Below are 17270 nucleotides of genomic sequence, written 5' to 3' on the forward strand. Positions count from 1 at the left end.
ATTTTAAAAAGACCTCCTCAATTGTGTAATGGAGGAAAGTTTTCTCTAAATCATCCAGTCCTAAATTCAGGAGTTCAAACTCTAAATTCATGTAAGCAGATTATAACAAAATGAAAGAACACATGAGCATTCAAACTCATGAATTCTAAGTTAAATTCTTTAAAATTACGGTTAACTATAGCAGTGGGAGAAAATCATAAGTATTTTGAAAATTTCTGAAGTCCATATTTTTTCAATCCCTATTTCTACAATTCAATTAAAATGACAATTAGTGACTAACAGAGATATAGCTTGGCTTTGCATAATGCTACTTCTTGGAACGCCATCCAAATTTAATTATTATAAAATGTACACAAGGGTAATTGTATAAAGTGACTCAATATTTAAATTATATGCAGAATTTTAAAAGGTGAGAAAATTCTTCCAAAAATGTCTTTAGTTTTAGTAGTTACGTAGAACTGAGGAATAATTTTAATACATACATATTTTAATTAATGAAGGGTCGAACAGTTGAGAATAATAAAGTAAATAATCAGTTACATTCTGAATGCAATTTTCAGTCATGTGCTTGATAATTTTTTGCATCCATGAAAAAAAATGAGTTGAAGAGTAAATACTTTTCTACAGTAACTACAAAATTAAAGTAGAAATATATAGCCCTTTATACCACTAACTTTATCCTCTGGAAAAAAGGAACTTAGGGGTAAACTTATGTTTTCTGTGACTTCTCCAAAAGTTACTTTTAAAATGTGTGTTATATAGTAGTTTTCTAGCTTTCAAAAATGATCATACTCATTACTGCTACGTTAAGCACTTCAGAATCTATACTATTCCTATACTATTGTCCCTTCCTTTAGACTCACCTACTTAAATCCTATCAGTTTGTACCAAGTATACACATAAAGGACTGATTTACAATACCGTTATAATTCCCTTTTCTCTCACAAAAAGTTAACTTGACTTGTTGCAAACGGGTATCACAATACTATTTTTAGAATAGGAAAATATTCAACATAATATTCCCTGCAGTGTTATGCATGGTATTCCCTGTATATCTTACTGCCTAAATAGATGGCTTTCAAGTTCACATAGCAATCTAAGATGAATAACTTTGACAAATGACAAGGGATTTCAAGTACTTTTTATTTTATCTATGAGTTGACTTTAAGAGCTCCAATACAAACCTATTTTCCAATACGGAAGACATGAAGCTTTCATTTTTGTTATTAATAATTAGTTTATTCAAATTATATAATAATATATTGGACTGGAAATTATTGTAACATGTTTACCTTCAACATAATATAATTTTTAAAAGGAATACTTAAAATTTTATTTTCTCCAAAACACAAATTTTCTCATAACGATGAAATTATATGCTCTTGTTTAGAAAGTAACTTCTGCTGGCTTTCATAACTCAAGCTCAGAATTTTGACACAAATAAGGAATAAACACCACCTTGTTAAGAATTAAACTCAGAGGCTTTATAGAGTTCTTGAAGGTGTCCAATATAAAAACGACATTCTCTTTTATTTTCAAACTCAAGAAAGCAAATTAGAAACATACATTGTCTAAAAGGTTTTATATTAATAATTATTGAAAGAATTTTGAATGTATCAAAAAAGTATTTTCAAAATATAGAATTATGAGTTGAGTTTAAACACCAATTTTTGGTATTTTAATTTCAGGTACTATTTAAAGAATCACCAGTGCTTACAAACAACTGAGGAAATAAATAGTTGCAAAGGAAACATAATGAAATTTTAGGCATAAAATTCAGCCTGAAAAACACAAAAGTAGATATAAATAAACTGAAAGATATTCCTCATTTTTCATTAGGCTATCTCAACATAATCAGGTTGTCAGTTAATTTCAAAGATAATGGTTAATTTGATCTAATAAAAATTCTAATGAGCTTTAAAGGAGCTAGAAAAGTTGATCTTAATGTTCACATACAGAAATAAACATACAAGAATAGCTAGAAACAGCAATGAAAAGGAAGAGCTTTGAGGGGAGCTAGACTGAAAAAACATTAAAATATACTCAACATCTATAAAATTAAAAAAGTATGGCATTAGTACATAAATAGAAAGATAAATGGTACAGAAGAGAAATTCCAGAAACAAAATTCCAGAAATTCCAGAAACTAAAAATCTAGTATAACATAAGCATAGTGTTCTGAATGACTGGAGTAAAAACATTCATCGTCTTAAATGGTATTGAGACAACTGGATGGCCATTTGGAAAAATATAAGATTAGACCCAATCCTCACACCGTACACACACACAAAACACTAAACATAACCATAGAAGTGATATCCCATCACCTTTGCTAAATTTTCTAGTTTAGAAGCAAGTCACATGTCCTGCCCAGACTCAATGAAAGGGGATTATACAATAATGTGTGAATACCAGAAGGCAGAGATCAGTAGTAGTCACCTTAGGATCTGTCCACAATAATATTTTTGTTATACATAAAGTTTTTATTATATTTCAATACAATTATTTGAGATATGAATATGTACTAATCTAATTCATATCATAAATAATTTGAGAAGTTAAAGTATTTGATCAAATTCAAACTCAGATTATAAGAGGTAAAGAGAATATGAAGGGAAAAGTATAGATATAAATAATAATTCTTTAAACAAATTAATATTGTACTATATAAATTACATTAAAAATAATTCTGATATGTAAGCTAAGTAATGTTTTTAAAATTCAGCATCTTTCTGTATAAATATTAGATACAAACATTAAAAGCCTCAGAAGTCTTCTGCATGGCTTAATTAAAAACATAACTTCAAAGTATTTCTGTGTCTAAGCAAAGAGATAATCATCCTCTATTCCCACTAAGCAAACAGCCAGACCTTTTTATAAAACAGATTTAGGCTGAAATATTCATTAGGGACTTTGAAATGGTAAATATTATCATTATATATCACCTAAATAATGGTTACCATTTATGTGAATGATCACATTACATGATAAGTATCACTTTCTAAAAAACAGAATATAAAATAATTCTACATTTCTAAGTGTTAAAATATAGCATTTCATTTTGTCCCTATTGATTTAAATATTTAAATATATATACATATTTTATCATAAGATATAATTTTTCTACTCAGAAGCTAAAAAGAGGGACATCTAGTTGCTATAATTTTGAAATATCATAACAGATTATTTAAAACAGCTGAGAATCTGATAAATAAATTTGTGTTTTTATGAAAAATTATGAAAGTTATACATAAGGTAAAACACCCTTGCTTTTGCTTTGTTCTTCCTCTAAAGAAACCCATAAAAATAATACCATATAATATAAACAAAAATATGATATTAAGTACTATAAGAGTATTAATACTGACACCACACTTCTCAGACAATGTATCCTAAATAAACAATAAAAATTCAGACATGAAGGTATGGTAAATACTGAAATAGAACCTGAGGAGATACAGGTTCTAGAATTGTAAGGCTGTTTATGGATTTCAAAGTCCGATAATAATAAACAGAAGTAACTAGGTAGTTGAAGACTACTAAAAACAGTAGGTTTTATTTTTTAATGCTTAAAAGTATTGGAGAGCAAAAAAGTGAAAAATTACCAGGCCAGGATGCAGAGAAGAATGGACTCCCAGGACGTAATCATTTCGGGGATCCCTTTTTCACCAATTATGAATAGGAACAGCATTTCACAGGAAAAGTATTGGACTCCAGGGCCACCAAAGGTTCATGAGCTTAGTCCCAAAGTGTAATCTTAGGTTTAAGGTCATAAAAAGGCCTTCCAGAGACTGCAGATCTACTCTGAACCATCCTTATCCCTGAAAATGATTAATGCTATGTGCCCTCAGACACATAGCAGAATCAAATTCCCCTAAGATTTAATCCATGGTCTCAAATTTTCTATAAATATATTTTGCAAATATGGTATCAGTACAAAATAAAAAAATAACTGGGCATGGAAATAGGTAAGAAAACAAGAACAGGAACTAGGAAAAACAAAGGATGATGGAAATAGAGCCATGGGAATTTAGATATTATCTAGGAAAAGCCAAAGGCTTTAAGATAGCTATTATATTGGAGGAGATAACAGGCAAGGTTAAAAATTTGTCTAAATTTTGTAAACTATAAAAGGCAATTAAAAACTATAACAGATTAAGAATAAGAATTTAGTCTGAAAAACAGGAAAATATAAAAGCAAGAAAATGAAAATACAATAACCAAAATTAGGAACTGAATGGATGAGATTAACAGCAAATTATACACAGTGGAAAAAGAAAAGTAAACTGAAAAATAGGTCAGGAGAGAGTGGAAAAATATGAAAAAGACATAAAAGTTCTGGTGTTACTGGACTCCAAAAGCAGAAGACAGAGAGAATGGAGAAGAAGGAACATTTGAAGAGTACTGGCTGAACTTTCTGAAATGCCCAACATGATAAATGAATAAATAATAACTAAGCAATCATAGTAAAACTGATAAAACAAAAAGAAAAAATTCTTAAAGCCAAAGAATAAAAGAGACTTAGGATGAGATTAAAAATCTGAATAGTTTATGACTTTCAAAGAAATTCAATAGTTTATATCTTATTTTAAAGAAGTAATTAAAACATGTCCACAAAGAAAAACCTAAAACCATCTGGCCACCTTGGTGATACTACCTAATACAGGGAAAGACAAGGAAGTCTCAAACAGAACCCCCCCAAATCACTAACCATATGGAAAAGACTGATATATTGGATATTAAAATTAAGAACTTCTCTTCATCAAAGACATACAAAACAGTGTGAAACCCAATCCACACAGTGGCATTTACCACACATATCATCAACAAAAGACATGCATCCAGAATGCATAATACATTATTACAAATGATTAACCAAAAGAGAATACCATAGAAAAGAATCACAAGAAACTTGAAAGAGCACTATTTCATAAAAGAGGAGTTCAATTGATGATTAAACATATAAAACGTTTAAAATAGTATACATACTAAACCTTTAAGAACTAAAGAACCACTTCAGTTCTTAAGAAAATGCAAATTCAAATTACAACATATCAGTTATACATCCATCAGAATCCTTAAATTTGAAATCTCTTATAACACCAAGTATTGTCAAGAGTGTAGAGCATTAAGTAAATCATAGAGCCCTGGAAGGAGTATAATTTCATATAACAATTTTATGAGTTAATCCTCTAAAATTGAAAAAATGGATGCCCAACACAGACCTATCAAAAATGTATGCACTTGTGAACCAGGGGACATAGATGAGAATGCTCATAAGCCCATTAGTTGTAATGGTGAAAAAACAAAACTAGAATTATCAAATAGAAAAATAGAAGTGATTAAATGAAGTGTGCTATAATCATACAATGAAATACTCTACAGCATTGAAAATCATCAAATTATAAGCTACACGGATGCAAGAATTTGAATGAATATCAAAACATTATGATTAGTGAAATACACACGAAGAATATAGCAACAGACTAGAAGAAAATATTTGCAAAAAACAAATCTGATAAAAGATTGTTATCCAAAATATATAAAGAACTGTTAAAACTCAACAGTAAGAAAACAAACATCCCATTTAAAAAATGGGCCAAAGATCTGAACAGATATCTCACCAAAGATTACAGATGGAAAAAAAAATCATGTGAAAAGATGCTGCACATAGTATGTCATAAGGGAAATTCAAATTAAAACAATGAGATACCACTACACACCTATTAGAATGGCCAAAATCCAGAACGCTGACAGCACGAAATGCTGACAGGTACGTGGAATGTGGAGCAACAGGAACTCTCAGTCTTTGCTGGGGGAAATGAAAGATGGTACCGCCACTTTCAAAGACATTTTGCCAGTTTCTTACAAAATTGAACATACTGTTACCATATGATCCAACAATTGCACTCATTGGTATTGACCAGAAGTAGCTGAAAACTTATGTCCACATAAAAACCTACACATGGTTGTTTATAGCAGCTTTATTCATAATTGCCAAAATTTGGAAGTAACCAAGATGTTCTCCAGTATGTGAGTGGATAAATAAACTGTGGTACATCCAAATGATGGAAAGTTATTCAACACTAAAAAGAAACAAACAATCAAGCCATGAAAATGCATATTCCTAAGTGAAAGGAGCCATTCTGAGAAGGCTATATATTATATGATTCCAGTTACATGACATTTTTGAAAAGGCAAAACTATAGAAACAGTACAAAGATCAGTGGTTGTCAGAAGTTAGGAGAGAGGGAGGGATGACTAAGAGAAGTACTGAGGATTTTTAGGTCACTTAAAGTATTGTGTATGATACTATGATGATGAATACATGCCATTACTTATTTATCAAAACCCACAGAATGAATGCACAAAGCTAAAAGTGAACCCGAATGTAAACTCTGGACTTTGGGTGATAATGATGTGTCAGTGTAGGTTCATAAATTGTAACAAATGCACCTTTATGGTGAGGGGTATTGATAATGGGAGAAGCTATGTATCTATGGGTTAGGGGTATATTTCTGTACTTTCTGTTCAATGTTGCTGTGAACCTACGACTGCTATAAAATTAAAGTCTATTTAAAAAATCCAAATTTACAAAACAAGTCAATGAAGATATTTTTTTAATTAACAATTTAAAGTCTTTGAAATTAAAAAACAATTTAAAAATAATTACTGGATCAAAATAAAATAAAAATTGAAATTACTGATAATTTAGAAAATATTTCACATTAATAATATAAACTGATGAGTGATTAATTTGAAACAGTGAATAATTGTGTGTGTGTGTGTGTGTGTCTGGTTTTGGTATGAAGGAGATGCTGGTCTTACAGAAGAGAGTTTGGAAGTGTTCCTTCCTCTTCAATTTTTTGGAAGAGTCTAAGGATAATTAACTCTTCTTTAAATGTTTTATAAAATGCACCTGTATAGCTGTCTGGTCCTGGACTTTTGATTGTTGAAAGTTTTTTGATTACTGATTCAATTTCATTATTGGTAATTAGTCTGTTCATATTTTCTACCTCTTCCAGATTGAGTCTTGAGAGATTGTACATTTCTAGGAATTTATCCATTTCTTCTAAGTTGCCCATTTTATTAGTGTATAATTGTTCATACTAATCTCTTAGGATCCTTTGAATTTTTTTGGTGTCAGTTGTAACTTTTCCACTTTCATGTCTGATTTTATTTATTTGCACCCTTTTTCTTGATGAATCTGGCTACAAGTTTACCAATTTTGTTTATCTTCTCAAAGAACCAGATCTTAGCTTCATTGACCTTTTCTATTGTTTATTTTAGTCTCTACTTTACTTATTTACGCTCTGATCTTTATTATTTCTTTACTTCTGTTAACTATAGGTTTTTTTTTTTAACATCTTTATTGGAGTATAATTGCTTTACAATGTTGTTTTAGTTTCTGCTGTATAGCAAAGTGAATCAGCTATACGTATACATATATCCCCATATCCCCTCCCTCTTGTGTCTCCCTCCCACCCTCCCTATCCCACCCCTCTAGGTGGTCACAAAGCAACGAGCTGATCTCCCTGTGCTATGCGGCTGCTTTCCACTAGCTATCTATTTTACATTTGGTAGTGTATGTATGTCAATGCCACTCTCTCACTTTAACTTTAGGTTTTGTTTGTTCTTCTTTTTCTAGTTCCTTTAGGTGTAAGGTTAGGTTGTTTATTTGAGATTGTTTGTTTCCTGAGGTAGGCTTGTATCGCTATAAACTTCCCTCTTAGAAGTGCTTTTGCTGAATCCCACAGATTTTGGACCATTTGGACCACTGTGTTTCCATTTTCATTTGTCTGCAGGTGTTTTCTGATTTCCTCTTTGATTTCTTTGTTGATCCATTGGTTGTTTAGTAGCATGTTGTTTAGACTCCACATGTTTGTGTTATCTGTGGTGGGTTTTTTTTTGTACAATTGACCATTAAAATATGCAGAGGTTAGGGGCACCAACCCGTTGCACAGTCAAAAATCCATGTATAAATTTTGACTCCCCCCGAAACTTAACTACTAATAGCCTATTGTTGACCAGAAGCCTTACCAATAACATAAACAGTCAATAAACACAAAGTTTGTATGTTATATATATTATAAACTGTATTCTTACAATAGAGTAAAAAGAAAATGTCATTAAGAAAATCATAAAGAAGAGAAAATACATTTTACAGTACTGTACCCAATTTATCAATACCATAAGTTTATGTCATCTGTTTACAAGATGAATCATCTATCAGTACCTACATCAATGTTGTCTTATATGGTACAAAGCACTGTAGATGTTATACGTATTACTAACACTAGACATCAATAATGAAAAAATGTGAAAAAGAAATTTATATTTATTTACAAGTATAGCAATTCATGCTTTGATAACAAAAAAGCAGCAATATGATTGTTTTATGGTAGTGTAGTGTAATCAACAGGGTTGCTTCATGGTAGCTTAGCCTATACTCTAATGAATGAATAATTATCAAATTTTTAAAAATCTACAAACAATAAATGCTGGAGAGGGTGTGGAGAAAAAGGAACCCTCTTGCACTGTTGGTAGGAATGTAAATTGATACAGCCACTATGGAGAACAGTATGGAGGTTTCTTTAAAAACTAAAAATAGAACTACCATACGACCCAGCAATCCCACTACTGGGCATATACCCTGAGAAAACCATAATTCAAAAAGAGTCATGTACCACAATGTTCATTGCAGCTCTATTTACAATAGCCAGGACATGGAAGCAACCTAAGTGTCCATCGACAGATGAATGGATAAAGAAGATGTGGCACATATATACAATGGAATATTACTCGGCCATAAAAAGAAACGAAATTGAGTTATTTGTAGTGAGGTGGATGGACCTAGAGTCTGTCATACAGAATGAAGTAAGTCAGAAAGAGAAAAACAAATACTGTATGCTAACACATATATATGGAATCTAAAAAAAAAAAAAAAAATCGTTCTGAAGAACCTAGGGGCAGGTCAGGAATAAAGACACAGACGTAGAGAATGGACTTGAGGACACGAGGAGGGGGAAGGGTAAGCTGGGACGAAGTGAGAGAGTGGCATGAACATATGTATGCTACCAAATGTAAAACAGATAGCTAGTGGGAACCAACCGCATAGCACAAGGAGATCAGCTCGGTGCTTTGTGACCACCTTGAGGGGTGGAATAGGGAGGATGGGAGGGAGATGCAAGAGGGAGGAGATATGGGGATATATGTATATGTATAGCTGATTCACTTTGTTATAAAGCAGAAACTAACACACCATTGTAAAGCAATTATACTCCAATAAAGACATTAAAAAAATCTTTATGGCATACAATATTAGTCATATTTACAATACAGTATCGAAAACATTGTTACTTTCATTTAAAAACCACTCAGTGATGATAGGCTGATATGCAGTTTCTCCAACTATAAGAGAGAGAGGCATACTGTACAGTAAGGTAATTCTTTGAAAGCAAAGTTATAAAACAGTAAGAAATCTAACACATTAATTTTATATTAATATCACTCACTTTATGCCTATGTAAGGATAGACTATCCATCTCAATACAAGTCTTGCACACAATGACCTACATGATGAATACTTAGATGATGATGATGACACAAAAATGTCTCACACAGTTCTTGTCATACAGTTATTACATTTTCACAGGAAAGCACTCACACATACACAAGAGATAAGTTGATTAACTATATGGCATGATGATTATTTACTATTCATTAAGTGGAAGTGGATCATCTGAAAGGTCTTCGCCCCTGCCGTCTTCACGTTGAGTAGGCTGAGGAGGAAGAGGATGGGTTGGTCTTGCTGTCTCTGGGGTGGCAGAGGCGGAAGAGGTGGAGGAGGGGAGGGGGAGGCAGGAGAGGCAAGCACACTAGTGTAACTTTACAGTAATGTACTGTAATTTCTGTCTGACTTTTTTTGTTTTTTCATTTCTCTAAAAAATGTTTCTATACAGTACCTCTCCTCCACCATTTGCTTTAGTTTCAGCGGCCATATCATAGAAGGCTCCAATGTCATGAAAGAAGTTAGAAGTAGTCTTGAATAATCAGAACCCTATGTCAAACTGTCTAATGCCAATTTGTTTTCTGGTGCTGCTTCTTCTACATGTTCTTCCTTACTGTCTGGCACTGGTTCAGAAGCACTCAGCTCCATCAGCCGTCCTTAGTTAATTCCTATGGTGTGGTATCTATCAGCTTTAGAATTTCTCCAAGATCCATATCTTGAAACCCTTCAACCCCCACCCCTTTTTTGTTTGTTTGTTTGCTATATCCACAATCTCTTCCACGATTTCCTGTCTCTGTCACAAATCCTGTGAAGTCATGCTCATCATCGGGACAGTTTTCTCCAGCAGGAATTTATTGGTTCAAGCTCTGTAGTTTTCACAGCTTTTTCTATAACACAAAGGCATCTTCCAGGGCAAAATCCTTCCAGACTTTCATGATGTTCTCCCTATCCGGGTTCCCTTCCATAGCACTGACAATCCTGTGCATAGAGTACTGTGCGTAATGAGGCTTAAAGATCCTTATGGATGCCCTGATCTACAGGCTGAATTAGAGATGTTGTTAGAGGGCAAGTAGACCACTTTGATGCCGTTGGTGTTGAACTCATGGAGACCTGGGCGTCCAGGGAGCACTGTCCAATGTACGGACACCAAGGGCAGAAAGGGGGGGGTGGTGGTATGAATTAGGAGATTGGGATTGACATATATACACTAATATGTATAAAATAGATAACTAATGAGAACCTCCTGTATAGCACAGGGAACTCCACTTTGCTGTACAGTAGAAACTAACATATCATTGTAAAACAACTATACCCCAATAAAAATAAATAAATAAAATTTTAAAAGGGAGTAATTAGGAAAAACAAAGTCCTAAAATACATAAATTCATATTTGTTTTATAAAGCCCTTACTATGTGCCAGAAACTAGTCTAGAAAGGAAGGCACAAGTTGGATTGTCCAAAAATGTAAAAGGCATTATTGGCATCATCCTCTGCCTCCTGCCACCAAAAAAAAAGAGAGAGAGAGAGACTAGATATAACAAAATAGATTAAAATGGGTAATAATCTTAGATATTGCTGGTCTAAAGGCAAACTAGTGAGGAAAAAATGCTCAAGAAGAAGATTCTCCTATGGCAAGGACTATGTATGTATCAAGAACTATTAACTCACAGCTGTTTGGAATGTTTGTAGTAAAGCAAAATTTTGATCCCCATCATAGAATTTAAGTCACCATTTTCCAGGAGATTCTTCTTTACCCTAATTTTGAGAACCAGTGTCTTAATCCTAACATAAGTAGCTATGAAGAAGTTATGATCACTAAAGAGGAAAGATATAAGGAAGAGAAAAGGAGATTCAATTATGAATTAAATTACTAAATTTAAAAGATCCTGCTTATTAATTGTGCCATATATCTCAGTAATTATACTTATAATTCCTAATATGTTTGAGAAATTTTATCTTCAACTTACTGTGGATAAAAACTAAAACATGATTCTGGATCAACCCATCAATTTTGATTAATCTACCAACATAATATCTAACAATATCATGAATGTGTATAATATTCTCCAGAAGGAACTAAATTGCTCTAAGATCTTATATGCAATAAATAAAGCAACAAAAGTTTTTTTGGCTAGATAAAGGAAAACACTAATTAATTAGATCAGTGGTTCTCAGTGGGGATGAATGTGTGGGTAACAATGAATTACCTCTATAATTATGGAGTTCTAATGGAATGTACTACAATGGCTAAAACGGAGGCCAAGGATGACAGATATCCTGAATGCAAAAGGCCACTCCACATAACAAAAAATTGATCCAAATCCCACACAACTTTTGGATAAAATAGCAGATCAACAGTTTTTGTTCATAATTATTTGACTGTTGAACCTAATTCCATTTTACCTATAGACACAGAATAGTGTTGCATGTTTATAACAAACAGTGAATTTTCTAGGAATGCAATTACCATGTAACTTGAAAAGAGACCATGAATAATTTTATTCAAAATTTAACTAAGATGTGTTCATCGTTTTAGAAAACCTCATCAAAAGTAGCTATGCTGTTCATGGTATATACAACACACATCTTGGAGTATGTCATGTGTCTAGAGAATATTTGAGACTCCTTTTAAGAAACTAAGAACCAAATTTTATTAGTAGTATAGACTTGTGAATAGCACTAGATTTCATTAATAAAGTGATGAAAATTGTTATTTTATTCCTATACTATATATTTTTTAAAAATTTGTAGCCCTATGATATAAAATCTATGTGATAAAAATCACGTATTAAAACTATGTATTTGGGCATTGCCAATTATTTTTCAGCTGGGAACTCTGAAAATGTTCCCAGAAGCCCCAAACAACTCTACTGGCTCTGGTATTACTATATCTTTTTCCAAATTATCCTCTATTACCTATTTCTAAGAAATGATATAGTTTCCAAGGTCTTTTCAAGTACCAGAAATTGAATGTGTGCCTTGACATGTGGTATGGTTTCAGGATAGAATGTATATTTTCTGTGACATTTTATCATAATCTTGCCCATATTTTAATCTAGGGAATTATTTTGGCACTACACTTACAAATAAGACCCAGCTAATATTTGAGAATATAATACTTCCTCATTTTCTCTATTTCAACAACCTGTTATTTGTCTTGGTATAAGATCTCTAATTTCTGATTTACCATCTTCACCAGGTCCAGAGTGAATGGAAGGAGTTTAAGGGACTCCTTCCACTTGACCCTTTCTACCTAACGGCTCCTTTCCCACAACTCAGAAGATCAACCTGAAGAGTCTGCCAGCTGCTACATTTATCCATTCCAATTTTGCACTTAGGAACAGGAAAATGACCACAGGGTACGCTTATAGACCAATGTATTCAATTAAACAGATTTGGACCAAAATTCCATTTATTACCTGGTCCCGGTAAGTCCCCATTCTAATAAAGGGGCTATGACTCTTCATCTCTAAATGCCAGTAGCATTCCTTAATTTTTAAGATAATTAATTATGAAAATCCATGAAGTTCTAGAAGGTGCTATTCCATCACCATTGAGAACCACCTAATAAATTAATGTTTTCCTTTGTGCAACCAAAATATTTTGAGCTTCATAGTTACTGTGTACAATATATAACAACACTTTCTGTAGGATTTTTAGATATTTTCTGGTAATTAGAAAGATTAGACAGGTCTAATCCAGGGCCGATCCAGAAACATGTTTTTTGTTTCTTTTTGTTCTTTTTTAAACATGCAACAAATGTTAAGGTAAAATTTCCCAATGCTATCTTCTGAAATAGTCATATAACTCCTTAAATACACAGTAACAATACTGAACAGATTTTTAACTGAATATATTAATGTTATTTTGGTGACCAATACCAGGCTAAACACCTTATCCCAAAGCCCTTCAAAAGTATGTGTGCGTCATTTTCCAGTGACCAATTATGTACTAAATGGCTTGAGGTCCCATTGGATAGAATGGAGGAGAATGTATTGTGTGTATTGATGAGATGGCATGCGTGGTTCCTCAAAGGAACCCAACCACTATTTTAACTGATGGGCTCTGGGAATCAGAGATTCAAATCAGAATCATGAAAAGACTGAAGGATCACAATTTTCTACTAAGGCAGCTGACAACAACCTTCTGCTTATTGGTTCATGATTTTTTCTGGTGACACAAGTCCAACAATAATCTAGTTGGCTGCCAATTTAGCTTATCCCTCAGTACTCAGGCATTTCCACAAATCCCTGCCGACCAATACCCCCTGTTGGTAATCTGGTGTTGCTGACTATTAAGGTAATTATAGCTATATTTAAGAGTTAAATGTCACCACCTGGCTTCTACTATTCTGGAATCCTGACATACACATTGTCACTAGAGAGCCCAGCTGACTGGAATCATTTTCTACTGTCTATCAGGACCTACAGAGAATAGCCACCACTGAGTTCCACAGATTCCAGGGCTCCCCTTACTGTTGTACTCCTTATTGTCCTAGTGAAGGGAGTGTTCTGGAAGACCTCCAAGAAAATATAGTCAGTTAATGGGCAGTCTGATATTATGTAATACATGCATTCCAATACATCCAACTTCCTGAGTTTCTAACCCCAGTGCTCAAAATTTCCCAAGACAGTTCCAGCAACTCCCACCTCATTAACTAGAGGCAAGCATCATGTCCACACTTGAAAAAGCCATCAGCAACTCCAGGTAAACTCACTAAGATATGAAATCCTGAAATACAGGAGAGTGATGCCGTATCAATATAGTCTCCCTTCTCCAGTCTTATATCCCATGTCCCCAGGTCCAACACCCTCACTGTGCACTCCTGATTCCTGCCTCTGCATACTTACCAGGCTCTGCAACTTTTTGAGTGAATAAGCTATCTCTTCCCATAGCAGAGACTGTGTTTTCCCATTCATGCTACACTGAGACCTGATGCTTCTTACTGATCTGAACACAATAAGTAGAGGCAGGGGACACTCTGGAGGAGGACATCTTTTTAGGAAGCATAACCCTCAGGTGAAATCTTTGCACTGTGTCCAGAGAAAAGGAAGCTATTCTACTCTAGCAAATGACAGAGGGCTACTTCTTCCAGTCAGGAGTGCTCAAGGGAATCTAGCATTCAGGGTTCTAAGGTCGTACTCATAAGTGTCCCCACTGTAGGCCTCAAAGGCTTACTCCTTGTCATCAGGCATCGACTCTGGCATGGGTAAATTGTCATGACTGAGCCTTCAGTTTCATCTGCAGTCTGCCAACCTTATGATTAAATCCTGGGCATAATTTTCAAGATACTCTGCTCTCTGGCTATAGAGGATGAGGGTCTTTAAATGCTGTCATGAGGGCCTCTGATGTTCACATTATGCCTTGAATTGATGGAAGCCTCCTTCTTTAAGCCTTCTTGGCAATTAACAAAAGCTAGCCAAGTTTGTAAGCATAATTACCATCGCCCCATGACTTTCAAGTGCTAAAGTTGCTACATAAACTAGTACTTCTCCCTCAACCTATACTTTATCCTATCAAACACAGTTAATATTCTCAATAATTATTATAGCACACCAGGATAATCACTACCCCACTCACCATTAGCATTGTAGTGCTATTGCCATTTGATAAGTCATCCAATTATAAAATCCTATGCTGAGGGTCTATTATGTAGAACTGCTTCCAGTAGCAACCAGTTTAGTCAGAATAACCTCAATAGCAGACGCTGAAATAAGGACTTGGATGTGGGTACTTGCTAAGGAGACTTATCTCAGGAAGCATTGGTGACAATGTGGGAAATGGAGGACAAACTCCCATTTCTCGTTGGCCAAGGATTACCCATACTGGCATCAACTGCTTTACACTTCCTGATTGCACCTGGGCAGAAATGAGTAGCTTTGGAACTAAAAGAGAAACAAAGATTCTCATTCTTTATGTGAATATTGGAAAGTACAGGAAACTGTCCACTGCAGCCTTGATGAAATCCTAAAAGCCATGAGAGTTGGCAAGATGTATCGTTAAGTATCTGCCACAACATTTTATCAAAACTTCTTTCACCTATATCTGATTTCCCCTTTATTTCCCACTGAGGAACATTAGTTTCTATCAGTAGGGTTGTTAGAAGGCTGAAGGAAAAAGCAATTAAATACTACTGACCTTCATTACACATACATTGAAAATGACAGACATTATATTTTACATAATGCAAATACGGGTCACCTTCACATTGTAAATTGAGAAATTTTACAAAAATAATATGTGTGTTTTCTTTAAAGTCTGCATGTTGCTCCTCAAAAGTAAACAATTTTCCTAGACAATACCATTTCACTCATTCTATATTTACATTTATATTATAGTTTACTTTTCCATTAAATTAATTTTTAACTTACCATTTTTGAGTTCCAACTGTGTTTAGGCCAGGGCCAGAATGAGAACTTTACCTTGGCAAGATTAATAATTTGGTGTCCCTTTAAATGAATATTTTGACCCCATACTGAAGCCCTGCCCACTGTGTCTGCTATTCCCATCCCCCAGCATACACCACAAGAAATTATCTCCAATTATTTCCATGAGCAACTGGTGCGGTTCATGAAAAAAAACTCTAAAAAGTGTGTGGACCCACCAATTCCTCAGCCCCAGGACCTTCCCACTATTGACGATGAGCACTTGAGCACCAATTTATCAGCCACCTCAGCTGGACTCTGCTTTTAAGCTTCCCACTGGCTTCACTCCAGGTTAGCCAGTGTTCCTGTCTCATTTCTCCCTGACAGCTCTCGTTTCTCTTTAGAGTTTCGGTCATTTGGTTACCCTGTAATCTCAGTTCTCCAACACTTTCAAGAAAACTCATGAATTTGCAGTTCGCCCAGCTTTTCTTTCTTTCATTGTAAAGGTGGGAACAATGCTTTTTCCAGCTCTCTACATCTTGAGCAAAAACTGGAAATGCTATCGTTCATTTTTACTTGTTTGCTTTACTGATGTGGTTTCTCTTTCTGTTTATTACATTCTATACCCAGAAAATTTTAACTCTTCCTTCAAGTTCCATCTCAAATATGCTTTGCTCAAACTTTCCTTATTCTTCCATGATAAATCAGTCATTCCCTTTCAGTACTCCTTCACTACTTTCTTCATTCTATTCCATTAAATAAATTTATTGAACACTTACACTGTAGTACTGATGCAATGGTCCCTAAAGAGGTTCACTTAATAAAGGATACAGGCAAGTACATAGATAATGCAAGGAAAAAATTAGTAAATAGGAAGAGAACCAACTTCAATTTGGAGAGTTTATGGAAAATACACAAATGAGATGTGATGTCTGACTACATACTTAAAGCCAAACAGAAATTATCCTGGGAAGAGGAAAGAGTTCATTCATAAGCATCTCAAATCACTAATGTATCAATAATAAATTAATATAGTATATTTTGGCTAGTGTCTCCACTGCTAGCCTGAAAGAAGCTTTAAGTAAAAACCATGTGTTATTCATATTCATTAAGAGTAGCAACCACTCATTTAATAATAGATTACTGACTTGAGTGACTAGCTTTGTTTCTTAAAGAGAGCTTTTTTTCCAGTATAAGCACACTGCAGGAAATTATTGCTTTAAGTATGAGGACCCTATTGTCATCACTGCCCTACACTCAAATAAATAAATTAAATAAATAAAACAAATATTTATACAAATATAAATATATATTTAATATTAATATGTAAATAATATACATATATTTCTATTTTATAAATATATTTTATATTTGTATACAAATAAGATATGATA

General features: G+C 33.8%; 1 protein-coding gene across 11 annotated transcripts in view; it reads right to left on the reverse strand.

Annotated features, from left to right (window-relative positions):
* The window catches only part of ATRNL1 (attractin like 1), a 715591-nt gene that overhangs the window by 491388 nt on the left and 206933 nt on the right, over window positions 1–17270 (reverse strand). The window lies entirely within an intron of this gene.

This window comes from Balaenoptera physalus (genome assembly GCF_965194825.1).
Source record: "Balaenoptera physalus genome assembly, chromosome: 14".
Lineage (NCBI taxonomy): Eukaryota > Metazoa > Chordata > Mammalia > Artiodactyla > Balaenopteridae > Balaenoptera > Balaenoptera physalus.